Here is a 13,941-nt window from a genome sequence, read left to right on the forward strand (position 1 = left end):
AGGGTTGCTCCGGTGAGGAAAGACGAATTACTGGCACTCGCTTCGGCAGAGACTAGGCTTGCTCCGGCCAGATGACATCGGCACACTGTACCTTTGATGACTTCGCAGACGCTCCCGCGCCGAACGGCTGAAAGCCGGAGACTATAAACTACCGGTTAAGCCAAGCGTTAATTGCCTCTAATCACCAAAGCCGAGGGACATGGGAAAACAGGGAGTCAACGGTCCGGATCGTAACATAAACAAGGTAAATTTAAAGGGACCCCGATCTGGACCATGACAAGGAGGCTTGTGGGCAACTCTAGTGTGCTATGGTGTTACTATGGCCAGTTTGCTTTCATACTTAGTGGTTATGTGATTTATTTGTATTATGGTAGGGCGTCTGCAGGAATTATATTAAAGCCTGCCAGCTGGATGTAACATGGTTGTGACATTCGTGGGGTGGAATGTATTGTAAAGGGTTAATCTTTGTGTTTGTCTAATGCTCACCACCACTGAGGCCTTCAATGTAACAGAACTAGCTCCAGGAATTTTGATTACTACTATGGGAATATCACATGAGAATGCAATACTATGGGAACAACCATGGGAACATGAAAGTTAGTTGAACACAGGTGGGTCTCGCGAAGAGTGGTGACAAGTGATGATCGGTTCTAATTCAGTGGTTTGCGATGGTGCTACGTATTGATCCACTTGCCGTGGCCTTTCATATCAGTGAAAAGGGTATGAAAATAATGTGGTCAGGGGATTTGGGAATAGTTTTTGGGGCCTCGCCGATGGGCTAGTCATGAACAGTGCCGCGGATCGAGTGGGAGGGGTGCTGCAGCAAGATGGGTCCATGCACACTCAGATATGAATTGCAATGCTTGTTCTGTTTTGTCCGAACAAATGTAGTTTTGTAGCTCTAACTGGAGTTTGTGTCTTTGTGCCTCATTGAGTCGGGTCCGAGAACCTATTGTTTTTATTAAATACAGACTGCATGGGAAGTCGAGTAACAGAGTGCTTTGCTGTAGCTGCTCCATTGTCCTGATGCTGCTAAACCCAACACTTCTGGAATAGTTGCAAGGGATCAAGGTAAATAATAAGTAATGTGTTTTTTAAAATGTTAAGTGATTGAGAACTTTTAATTGTTTAAATGCAGTTTAATTTATTATATATTTGAATAACTAGCATTTTAGTTGATTACCTTCAGTAGGATTTACATAGTTTTCCAATGTCAGTAATTTTCCTAAACTAAAAATATTTAGGAGTTTGCAAAGCCAATTGTCTGCATGGCAATAGGAGTTCTATTGCACTGTTTTCTGTGCAAGGGTCAATCTGCCCTATTGCTTCCCCACCCTTTGGAAATAATATTTATACATTCAATGACCTAGCATCCTGTGGGATCCTAGTCAGGCCTACTTGGCAGTATAAGCAGGCAACACCAAACTGACTATTGCCATTAGCCCTTAGCAGATGGCTTAGCGCTGATCATGGATGGCTCAGTATTTTTAGACCGATAAGTGGTAATTCTCATTTTTTGGAATGCTGCATGACATTATTAATTAGTAGCAGTTACCCTTTTCTCACTAAGTCCCCATTACTAGCATAGCCTTTCACTTGTTCTATAATGAATACCAAAACTCAAAATGCTTATTAACTATTGCAAATGGTGGAATATAGTAATGATATCTATGACAATAAGGTATCTCTGTTGTAATGGTGCATCCAATAACACTTCAGAGCATATCACAGGAGTGCAGTAGACTCCTGAAATACATTTTCAAATGGTTTGGTTTGTGATATAACTTCCGGTCAGCTGGCCCTCTTTGAAATATCCTCATGCTTACTGGTAGAGTTTTTTTTACAATGAGCAAGGTTTAAATGAAGGATCCTCTTGTGTCCCATACGCCAGAATTTACTTTTACTACTTGGAATGAAATGATCTGAAAGTTAGATTGGCTCAGCAATGATGTATCATGACATTTTAGGGGATGACTAATAGAGACATGTACTTAGGCTCATATCGAATGCCCTTTCCAATTTATAACAGTTCTGGGAATCTAAACAAAGAAATGAATTGAACATACTCTCTCCCTATTGAATCTCCATGCAAACTATTTTATTACTATCAATAAAATGTATTGTCACACCCTCTTTGCTTCAACAGATAGAGAATACTAATACTGTGTTTCAGCTGCTATAGATTTTACCTATGAGGACAAAGGAATTAGGATCCACAACCTCTCCAGACCCCTCCAGATCCCAGCTGGCATTCAAATACGGTAACATCTTTTGAATGAGATATTTTGAACTTGGACACTTCATTATTTCCTGTCAGAGTCACCAAATGTTCAGATAAGCCTGCACCTAACATCACTTCGATGTGTATAAATCTTAAATATATAGAGCCAAATTCAACAGTTACTTGTACATTCTTGTATAGGATTGTTTTTATATTTATTGAGTTTTTATACTTTTTTATGCATTTTTATGCTGCATTGGATCTAGACTAATGAGTGTTCTTTACACTTATTAGCTGAAAGATGACAATAAGCAATCTTTAGTCTTGAATATTCGGTCACCAACTTCTTGCTAGCTGCCTGAAGGCCCCACCACCAGTTTCAAGAACAACTACTTCCTTTATACTATCTGGTTTGTGAGCCAAGTGGCAAAATCCTAATTGCCACAGTAACAACACGATGACCACTTTGACAACTTTGCACTGAAATAGATTTTTGTTCCAATTGTGGTTTCTTGTAAAAAAAAAGCACATAATTTATGTTTTTCTTGTGAATGCTGCTTATATTATACTGTGTGCCTGTGATTATGCTACAAATAAAGTCTTCGTTGCACCTCTACACACGAGAAGTTGTGCACATGAAAATAAATTTGACTTTGACTTTTTCTCGAGTCACTCATCTGAAGAAGAGCAGTGCCCTTATCAATGTTTATCATTTAGTCTGATCAATATTTTACTGGTGTTTACCAAAGCTTGCTGTTATAGTTGACAGGGAATTTCCTTCATCACAATAGTAATACACTTCAGAAATAATTTGTTAGCCATAATTTTTTGCAATAACCAGAATAGTATTTTAAAAAAACACTACCTAAAATTGCATCAGATTTTGTTTTAGCTGAAAAAGGTAAATACCATATTGTTCATATTTACTCATGACTTTATTTAAATAAATCTAAAGATTAAAACGTATCATACCACTAAAATTACAGCCAGGAAATTATTTGATTCAGAGATAGATTTTAGCAGTGTATGGATTGTAAATATGTTAATTTCTTCTCTCTGTACCAAAATTGTACTGGCAGGAAGGTTATATGAAAAGCCTGAAGACTAAAATATTTTTGATGACTATAAAATAACATGTATGAAAAGAAATATAAATTAGTTTGTATTATTTTTGGTCTCTTGTTCTCAGCATCTCGGCCTCACTGTCAAATTTTATCATCATCCTTAATTCCCCTTGAACTAAATAACTCATCACTTCAGAGGGCAGTTAAGGGTGACACACATATATCTATGTGTCCATGGCTCGAGGAATTAGCAAGGACAGAAATTTTTTTTTCCCTAAAGGCAGCAGATTTCTTTCCCTAAAGGACATTACAGAACCAGAACGATTTTACAACAACCCGGTCATTTCATATTCACTATTACTGCGAATAGATTTTTAACTCAAACATTTTATTCCCACCCAAGATACTCAGAATCAGGATCATCAATCAGTCCTTTTAATTCTAGCTCAGTGACATAAATGCTATGCTAACGTAGCCTTTATTTTTTCACTGCAAACCACCTTTTCTTTACACTGTTTTATTTTACAATCTTTGACAAATATGAGCAAACCATATATAAGTTTGGGAATATTGAGTCCTCTTTGTCTACTTCCTTTTCCTTCACAACCACCAAGATTTCTCCATATCATGTCCATGGTGCCCCAACCATTTATTGTTTCCCTCCCATCTTCATTTGTGCTCACATTGAGCACAATTTGCCAATGAGACATGAAACTTTGTCTTTAGACCCCAACATCTCCATATTACTGATCATTCACTGTGACACATGTCTATCAGTCGAATTTGGAAATCTATCTCAATGCCCTATTTGTTACTACTTTTAGTGTCAATGTCACATGATTGTATCTCATTATTTGCATCATGCTTGCTGTTCAATTGAAGGCCAGTTGCCATGAATAAAGTTTGTTCGCTTTAAAGTTTGTTGAATAATGTAAACGTCAGCTATCAAATACAGGAGCCTAGTGTACATAAGTGCTACCTTTCTTTTCTGGTTTCTACTTTTTTTTTTAGCTACAATGGTAAATATGTCTCTCTGCTGATTTATTTTCCCTCTCCTCAAAACTGGCAATTCTGCTCTAACTCATAGAGACCCATTGACCTCTCCACCCATGTCCGTTTCATCTATCAACTTCTTTCCTCTCCATGCTATATAAGTATGTCATTGGTTTCCAAATCTGCACTTATCTTTCCAGTAATTCTGAAAGATTCCTTATTAGGATTCCATCTCTGAATCATCACTAAAATAACTCCAAGGTCATAAATTACTTCTTAAGAGCCTGTTACAAAGATAAACTAATTTTTTTGTTATTATCCATCTGTCTATAACTTTTTAACAGGATTGCTAAAGCCTCTTCCAACATGTCTCCACCAAATCCTTGACTAAGAATTTGAAAATAGTGTCTTAAAGTAATAGAGTTATCAAGTTATACAGATTGGTCCTTCAACCGATCTTGCCCAAGCTGATCAAGTTGCCAACCAGAGCTAATTCCATTTGCCTGCCTTTGGCCAATGTCTCTCTAAATTTTTCCTATCCGTGTACCTGTCTAAATTCTTTTTAAACATTGCAATCATTCTCACCATGACCACTTCCACTGGCTGCCTATTCCAAATACCCACCACTCTCAATGTGAAAACCTTGACTCTGCCCTTCCCACCCAGGTCCCCTTTAAATTTATTCCCTATCACCTTAAACCTATATACTCTCTAGTTTTAGACTGCCCTACCCTGGGAACAAGAATTCCCATGATTTTATATCCCTGAGCTTCCTATGATCCAGGGGAAGAAGCCCAATCTATTCAGTCTCTTATGATAGCTCAAGTCCTCCAGTCCCCAAAATATTCTTTTTTTTTGGCGTGTCTGTGCGTGCGTGTCTGTGCGTGCGTGTCTGTGCGTACATGTGCAATGTTGGCGGGACGATGTCTTTTTCATGCCTTTACAAGGTGTGGAGCGAGAGAGAGAGAGACTGTGTGGCACGACACTCCTCACACAGACACTTTCGCAGTGTTTTTCCCTTTTTATTTTACGAGGTCGAGTTGCGATCTCGACACTCAACCTGGCACGGAGGAAAGCATACTCGGGAGCGGACCCAGCTGGGTTCAAACCCGGGGACCTCCATTCCAGAGTCCACCGCTGATGTCATTGCGCCACCAGTTGGTCCCCCCCCCCCAAAATATTCTTGAGAATATTTTCTGCGGTTTTCCATCCAACCTGCCCCGGTGTCTTATACGTCCATGTTCAATTCTGTTTTATCACATTTCCGTACAGTAATCTGGGACCGTAAACCAAGTTATTGTCACTCTATAAATGTAAGTTTTTGTTATTGTTGATAGGTGCCTCTTGGATTAGTTCTAGGACTGGTGCAGTAAATTATTGTGAATTGGTAACAGAATAAACTTGAAGGAAATTGCTCCCAAGTTTATTTCAGGTTTCAAAGCAAAGTGCCTATTGACAAAAAAGATCTGTTGGTTTGGGTAAGAGCACAGTGGAGATTAACCAAAGTCATTAACAATTGAATCGTGAGAATGGGCTGCCATTGCTTGCAATGCGTTCATAGAACAGGGTCACAGAGCAATAGAGCATAGTTGGGGAAGCACCATAGCAAAGTGGTTAGCACAATGCTTTGCAGAATTTCCTGCTTTCAGACCATAGCCATCTAAACCCCACCCTTGCATGAACACATCCAAGTGCTTCTTAAATGATATTTTTGTATCTAACTCAACCACTTCCTCTGGCACCTCATGCATATACTCATTGCCCTCTGTGCAAAGAAAAACTATTTCAAATCTTTCCTCTTTCACCCGAAATCTACGCTCTCAAATTCGAGACTTCCTGAGAATTAGATTCCTGAAAAGACTGTTAAAGTCCACTTTATCTATCTCTCTCATAATTCATTCTCTTCTTAGCATTAATTTCGAAGCAACTAGAATATAAGAGCAAGGATGTAATGGTGAGGCTTCATTAGGGCCTTATCTAAGAGAAGATGTGCTGGCGCTGGAGAAGGTCCAGAGGAGGTTCATGAGGATAATTCCAGGAATAAAATAGTTAACATATTAGGAATGTTTGTTAGCACAGTACTCGCTGGAGTTTGGCAGAATGGGGGGCGGGGGGAGATCTCTTTGAACCCTATTGAATAGTGAAAGGCTTAGACAGGGTGAATATGGAGAGAATGTTTCCTATGGTGGGGGAATCTAGGACCAGAGGGCACAACCTCAGAATAGAGGGATACACGTTTATGTCAGAGATGAAAAACAATTTCTCTAGCCAGAAAGTGGTGAATCTGTGGAATTCAATGCCGCAGACGGCTGTGGAGGCCAAGGAATTGGATATATTTAAGGCGGAGATTGATAGGTTCTTGATTAGTCAGGGCATCAAAGATTACGGGAAAAAGGCAGGAGAATGTGGTTAAGAGGGATAATAAATCAGCCATGATGGAATGGGGGAGCAGACTTGATAGACCAAATGGCCTAATTCGGCTCCTATGTCTTATGATCTTATGGTCTTATAATCTAAACATTTCTGGAAGGTCAACCATCATTTTCCTACATTCAGATAAAGACCTTGCCTGACCAATTTCTCGCTATAACTCAGGCCCTCTATTCCTTGCAATATCCTCATACATCTTTTTGGTAATCTTTCCAGTTTAACTACATCTTTCCTATAACAGGGTGACCAAAACTGTGCACAGTAGTCCAAGTGCAGCCTTACCTCTGAGTTATACAAGTGCAGTATATTGTACTAACTCCTATTTAAATTGTCCTAATTGACGAAGGCCAGCATGCTAAATACCTTTTTCACCACCCTCTCTACCACTTTCAATGAACTAAGCACTTACTCTCTCTGTTTCATTACACTTGCTAATGCCCTACCATTTACAGTATTAAGCCCTACACTGATATGACTTTCTAAAATGCATCACCTCACACTTGTCTGTATTGGATTAATTTACCACTTACCAATCCACTTTCCTGCCTGATCATGATCCTCCTATAATTTACAGTGGCTCTGCAACAAGATCAACAAGATCTTCTAATTTCTTGTCATCCACAAATCAACTGATCAAGCCTTGTGTGCTTGCATCCAACTCATTTATATAAAAACAAATAACAAGTGTCACAACATCAATCCCCATGGCACATGACTGGTCATTGGTCTCTATACAGTGAAACAATTTTCAGCCACAACCCTCTGCAAATTTTCAATCCCTCTAACTAGCTCTCCCTGAGTTCTATGACTAGTCTGCAATGCAGGGTGTTGTTGAAGACCTTGTTTAGGTCCAAATAGATAGCATCCACTGCTATCTCCTCATCTACCTATTTGTATACTTCAATAAACTTTAAAAGAACTATCAAGCACAACTTGACATACAAGAAGTCATGCTGACTCCTTCTAATGAGACACCATTTATCCAAATACTGGTAGATCCTATCCCTCAGAATTCCCTCCAGTAACCTTCCTATTACTGCCCGTAGTTCCCTGACTTGTTGTTGCTACCCTTTTTAGCAACTAACAACATTGGCCACCTTCTAGACTTCAGTAACTTCACCAGTGGCTAACAAGGAAGCAAGTATTTCTGCAGGGGTCTCTGTAGTTTTGTCTCTAGCCTCCCACAAAGTTCAAGGAAGCTCTTAGTCAGGCCCTGGAGATTTATCTACCTTAAAGTACTGTAAGGCCTCAAGTACCCCCTTCTTGGTAATATGAATCTCCTCCAAAACATTTGAAATTATTTCCCTTACCCACTGAGTAACCATGATTTTCTCCCGAGCAAACACCAAGGAGAAATATTTATTTAAAAATCCCATCTATCTCCTGCAGCTCGAGACATAGGCAGCCTTGATGATCTCCAAGTGGACCCACTCTCTTTCTAGCCAACCATTTGCTATTAATATATTCATAGAACCACTTGGGATTTTCCTGAACTTTACCTGACAGATCTATCTTTGCTCTCCTAATTTCCCTCTTGAGTATTTCCAATCTTTTTGCTGTCATAAAGAGATTCATTCAGTTCTGACCTCATAAACCTAATGTAGGCACCCTTCTTTTTCATGACCAGAGCCACAAAATCACTTGTCAGCCAAGGTTCCCTAAACTTGTCAAGTTTACCTTTCAACCTAACATGCTGCTCCGGGACACTTAATTTACACTTTCAAAACCTCTTACCTGTTATTAATTTCTTTCCCTTCAAACAGGCTCACCCAGTTGACTTCTGCAACATCCTGCCTAATTCCCCCTGCTAGAGTTTAGGACCCTAACCTATATAGGCTCGTCCTTTCTGTTCCCATCACCATCTTCGTGCTCCTTCATGAATGCTACTTCAGTTACTTGCCCTGCCTTGTTCCCTAAGAATAAGTCCAGTAGTGCACCCCCTGAGTAGCATGTTGATTCAGAAAACTTCCCTGAACACATTTCAGAAATTTCATGCAGTCCAGGCCCTTAACACATCTATGTGGCCCAATTTTAATATCAGGGAAATTAAACTCTCCTGCTAATACAACCCTGTTATTATTACATTATGAGCAATTTTTCTACATTGCAGTCACGATGGCACCTCCATACAATGCTCCTTCAGTTGACAACTTCTGGATAGATTATGAAACCATATATTTCACTTTTTATGTCTTTTACGTTTGTTTTTCATCTTGAATGTGATTCTGGAACTTTCAGAGCCTGTGATTTGCAGTTTGGAAATCGCTTGGGTGTTTCAGCACTCTGAGAGGATTCCGGGAGGCAGAGGAAGAGGCAGCATGTGAGAATCTTGTGGTGACCAGGCTGGCTGATGCTCTTCTTCATTTCGCCGAAGAAAGCTTCCATTGTTCACCAACTTAAGCGACGAGGGACATTGAAACATCGGGGTGAATGTGGAAGGTGAGAGTCAACTACCTGCCTTTTGATCGCTGGTGGGAATGCTCTGTTATGGAGAGGGGAGACTGCCTTTTGATGCTGAGGAATTACTCTGCAATCAGAGAGGGGAGAGGCTGCTGCTGTGCCCAGAGAATGTTGCCAGGTTTTTTGTATTTTGGGTATGGACTTGAACTATAGATTTTTTTTCAGTCTTATAATTTTTTACATTCTGTGTTTTTCACCCGATCTTTCTTGTTTTTTCTGTACAGGGGAAGGGGATTAGAGAGTTGATGTACTTGTTCTGTTTTTGTTTTATTTTTGTGGGGGGAGGGGGAGTTTGAGGATTGATGATCACGCTGCCGTTCTTTTCTTTCTTGGTTTCATGGCTATCTGGAGAAGAAGGTATATATTTTGATAATAAATGAACTTTTGAACCTTTTGAACATACCTTCTCTTCAAGTTCCTGCTGACTATTGTTGAGAGGTGTGCTCTACCACACACACCCCTAGAATTACCCTTGCCTTCTAGTTTCTGTCCATATGACCTCACTGGACAATTCCAAAAGAATGTCAATTCTAAGTATTGACTTCCTTTATCAAAATGGCTGCACACCCTCCTCGCTTACCCATGTTCTCTGTTACCCCTGTAGCATCTGTATCCTGGAATACTGAGTTGTCAGTCCTGCACTTCTCTCAGCCATGTTTCAGTTAATATAGCATATAGCTTTACATTGATCTTATAAATCTGAGTGAAAATCAGTTTGAAGTCTTTAAAATGGAGAAAAGATTTGATAACATGGAAGCAGAGTTCTGAAGAAGGGCCTCAGCCCGAAATGTCGACTGTTTATTCATTTTCGTAGATGCTGCCTGACCTGCTGTGTTTCTTCAGCATTTTGAGTGTGTTGGTTTGCATACAGAGTTACTATGTTTCTGAGTGACTGGGTGCACATTGATATAGAGGAAGCAGAGCTTTAAATGACCTCATTTGCAGAACTTTGGTAATGAGGCACAAATGGAAATTCAGAAATATGACATTTTAGAGTGAAATTGGAAACTTCTTTATTAGCTCAATAATTATAAAAGTCTGAATCCCACTGTATTGAAGACTATGGATATCAGGTGATTGCAGTAGAGGTGATCTAAAATCTAATTATAGGTGGAAGAGAAAACTGCAGATGGCTAAGTTTATACTATGGTCTGAGGTCTGCTCTCACAACATTGAACCGAGGATAAGTTTCAACTGATGTGTTTCATTGTTAAGGAGGCTTATGGTTATTAATATGCTATGTGAAGCAAAGCTAAAAGTAAGGGTTTAATTTTATTTTGGCTTCTTTAGGAACCTCTAATAGGCTGATTGCTGGCAACATCCAGTGGAAACCAAAGAACCTGATATAATCAGATCAGTCAACCACTTTGCATGCTGCATGATTTTGCTTCGCACGGACTTCAGCAAAAGGAACATAGTAGATGTATTTTGTGTTTTACTGAAATAATAAGCAAATGCAGTGGCTGAAGATTAAAATGAAATCCATTCAATGAGCTAGGTGCTGCTAATGGGAGCATAGGAATTTCACTGTTGGAAGTCTACATTTGAGCTAGTGCTCATTAGGGGATCAGAGATGAAGAAGGTCACTAACCAATAACCTTAAATTCTTGTGTGCTATCATATCAGAGGATCTGCTCTGGGACCAGCATGGAAGTGCCATTCCAAAGAACGCACAACAGCACCACTACTTTCTTAGAGGATTACACAGATTCGGCATACCATCAAAAACTTTGACAACCTTCAAAGGCACACAGTAGAGAGCACTCTAACTGGATGCATCACAACCTGGTATGAGAACACTAGTGCCCAAGAATGGAAAAGCTTACCATTAGTGGTGGATACAGCCCAGTTCATTACTGGAAAAAACGTTCTCCTCCATTGAGCTTATCTACAAAGAGAGCTGCCACAAGTGAGCAGTATCCATCTTTGTACAGGTCATGCTCTCTTCTTGCTGCTACCATTGAGAAGGAGGTACACAAGCCTTAGGTCCCATACAACCAAAGTTCGAAGTTCAAAGTACATTTATTATCAAAGTATGCATCCATTATACAACCTTGAGATTCATTTTCTAACAGGAAGCCACAGAACAAAGAAATCCATAAGAACTCATATAAAAAAAAGATTGCCAACCACCCAATGTGCAGAGAGAAAAAAAATCACATCATGCCCATAAAAAAATAAAAGAACCCATTAAAATAAAGAAGACAGTCAGCCACCCAGTGTGCAGAGAAAAAGAATACATCATGCAAACAATAACCGCAAGCAAATAACGTTCTGAGCTGACGTCCGGAAAGAAAGTCCCAAAGTTCAACACAGAGCTGAGTCATGGAGCAGCAAGCTGAACTGGCCCGTCCTTAGCCTCGGGTCCTGACACCGTGACCTTTTCAATCTGGCCTGGCACATAAATCGATGTCCAAATATCAGGTTCGGTTGGCTCGACACGCTCTGGGGCCAGAACCCACCACCTTGATTTGGCCTGTAACTGACCTTTCCGATTCAGCAAGGCACTTAAATCTCTGTCCAAGCATTGAGTTCAGTCGCCCCGGTCCTCTCTGTTGCCTGGATCCCACCGCCTCAATTCGGCCTGAATTCAACCTTTCATGATTCGGCACGGCGCTTAAAACCATTGAAACTCGGGTTGTCTTCGCTCTTGGTGACAGGCCCGCCATCTTGCTTTGGCTTGGTTCTGCAACATTGAATTACCTTCAAGTCCAAAGGGAAGTTGCAGACTATTACTTGCGATGATTGTTTGCCAGAAGAAGTGTGATTAACAATGTATTTAGTTGTTTTCCTTGTTTCCTTAGCCACCAGGCAGATGTCCTTGAGATTCACCAGAACCATCTTAAACCAGTTCAAGGACAGTTATTACCCTTCAATCTCCTGAACCAATGTGGACAACTTCACTTACCTCAACACCGAACTGATCACTGAACACAAACTATTGACTCACTTTCAAGGACTCAGCAACTCATTATTATTTACTTACTTTATTATTTTTATTATTTTTAAAATATTTGCACAGTTTGTCTTCTATTGCATATTGGTTGCTTATCAGTCTTTTTATGTAACCTTGCATTTATCCTATTGTACTTTGTTGTTCCAATGTGAATGCCTGCAGGAAAATGAATTTCAGGGTAGTAATTGGTGACATATACGTACTTCGGCAAGAAATTTAATTCAAAATTTTAAATTTGCACTTTACCTTTTCTTCTAAAATATTAGTGGATAGTGTCTGCTTAAAGCTAAGATTCCCATTGTTTATGATGTTTATACAATTATAGTTGATTTTTCTGTACACTATATTAATATGATTAACCCACTTAATTTAATTGGATTACAGTCACCACTAAAAAGCAAATGCCTCATCAATGTATCAAGAACTCATTTTAAATTCTCACCAACAGAATATTCTATCCTCATATCTTAATGGCTAGTTCTAAATAGAATACATTAGTCTTACTCAGAAGCATATAAAATATTTTAAAATGCACACATCTGCTGTATGCAACTTTCTATCAGAGGTATTTTAAATTATCTTATCCCACCGAAGCTATTTAAAGCAGTCAATTAAAATGATCATATTGTATTATTGCTTAACACAGCTAAGCCTCTGCCTGCGGCTAGGCTACCATGAGTTTTAATGCTGTTGGCTTATTGATCATTCTTGAGGATTTGTTTAATCTAATCTTAAAATGAATAGATCTATGTTCAGAGATTAAAATCTCAATGATCTAATAATGGGATAAACAGGATTAAGGTTGGCCTGGCTAAATACACTCTTGGCTTGTCAGTGCATCAAATTTAATCGTTTACATGTGTAGCCAAGTTTTGCTGGGCTACTTGGCTTACTCTTCGATTATACTGTGTATCTTCCACACTTACCTAGCCCATAAGTAGTCGATGAAGGGTTGTGTAAAGAGGGGAAGGTGCAGAACAAGCTGAGATTTGGCTAAACCGATTCTGTAATGGTTGGATTATTATGGTCAAACAAATTTTGATTATTTTTATTTGAATTTTTCAGAACTGTGCCATATCTTCAATGACTAACTCAAAGACAAATACAGTGCCATGGTGGTGTTGCAGTTAGCATAATGTTTTTACAGCTCAGGGCATTCCAAAATTTGGAGTCCATTTCGAGTGCTGTTCTGCAAGGAGTCTGTATTTCCATTCTGTGGAAAGCATGGGTTCTCCCTGGTGCTCTGGTTCCCTCCCCCAGTCCAAAGATATACTAGAAAGGTTAATTGGTCATTGGGAGGCATGGCTTGAAGGGCTGGAATGGCCTACTCCATGCTGTATCACTAAATAAATAAATACAATGGATTCCGGCAACACACATCAAAGTTGCTGGTGAACACAGCAGGCCGGGCACCATCTCGAGGAAGAGGTGCAGTTGACGTTTCGGGCCAAGACCCTTCGTCAGGACTAACTAAAGGAAGAGTTAGTAAGAGATTTGAAAGTGGGAGGGGGAGGGGGAGATCCAAAATGATAGGCGAAGACAGGAGGGGGAGGGATGGAGCCAAGAGCTGGACAGGTGATTGGCAAAAGGGATATGAGAGGATCATGGGACAGGAGGCCCAGGGACTTGGCTCCATCCCTCCCCCTCCTGTCTTCTCCTATCATTTTGGATCTCCCCCTCCCCCTCCCACTTTCAAATCTCTTACTAGCTCTTCCTTCAGTTAGTCCTGACGAAGGATCTCGGCCCGAAACGTCGACTGTACCTCTTCCTAGAGATGCTGCCTGCCCTGCTGCGTTCACCAGCAACTTTGAAGTGTG

This window comes from Mobula hypostoma, chromosome 7 (assembly GCF_963921235.1).
Source record: "Mobula hypostoma chromosome 7, sMobHyp1.1, whole genome shotgun sequence".
Taxonomy (NCBI): Eukaryota; Metazoa; Chordata; class Chondrichthyes; order Myliobatiformes; family Myliobatidae; genus Mobula; species Mobula hypostoma.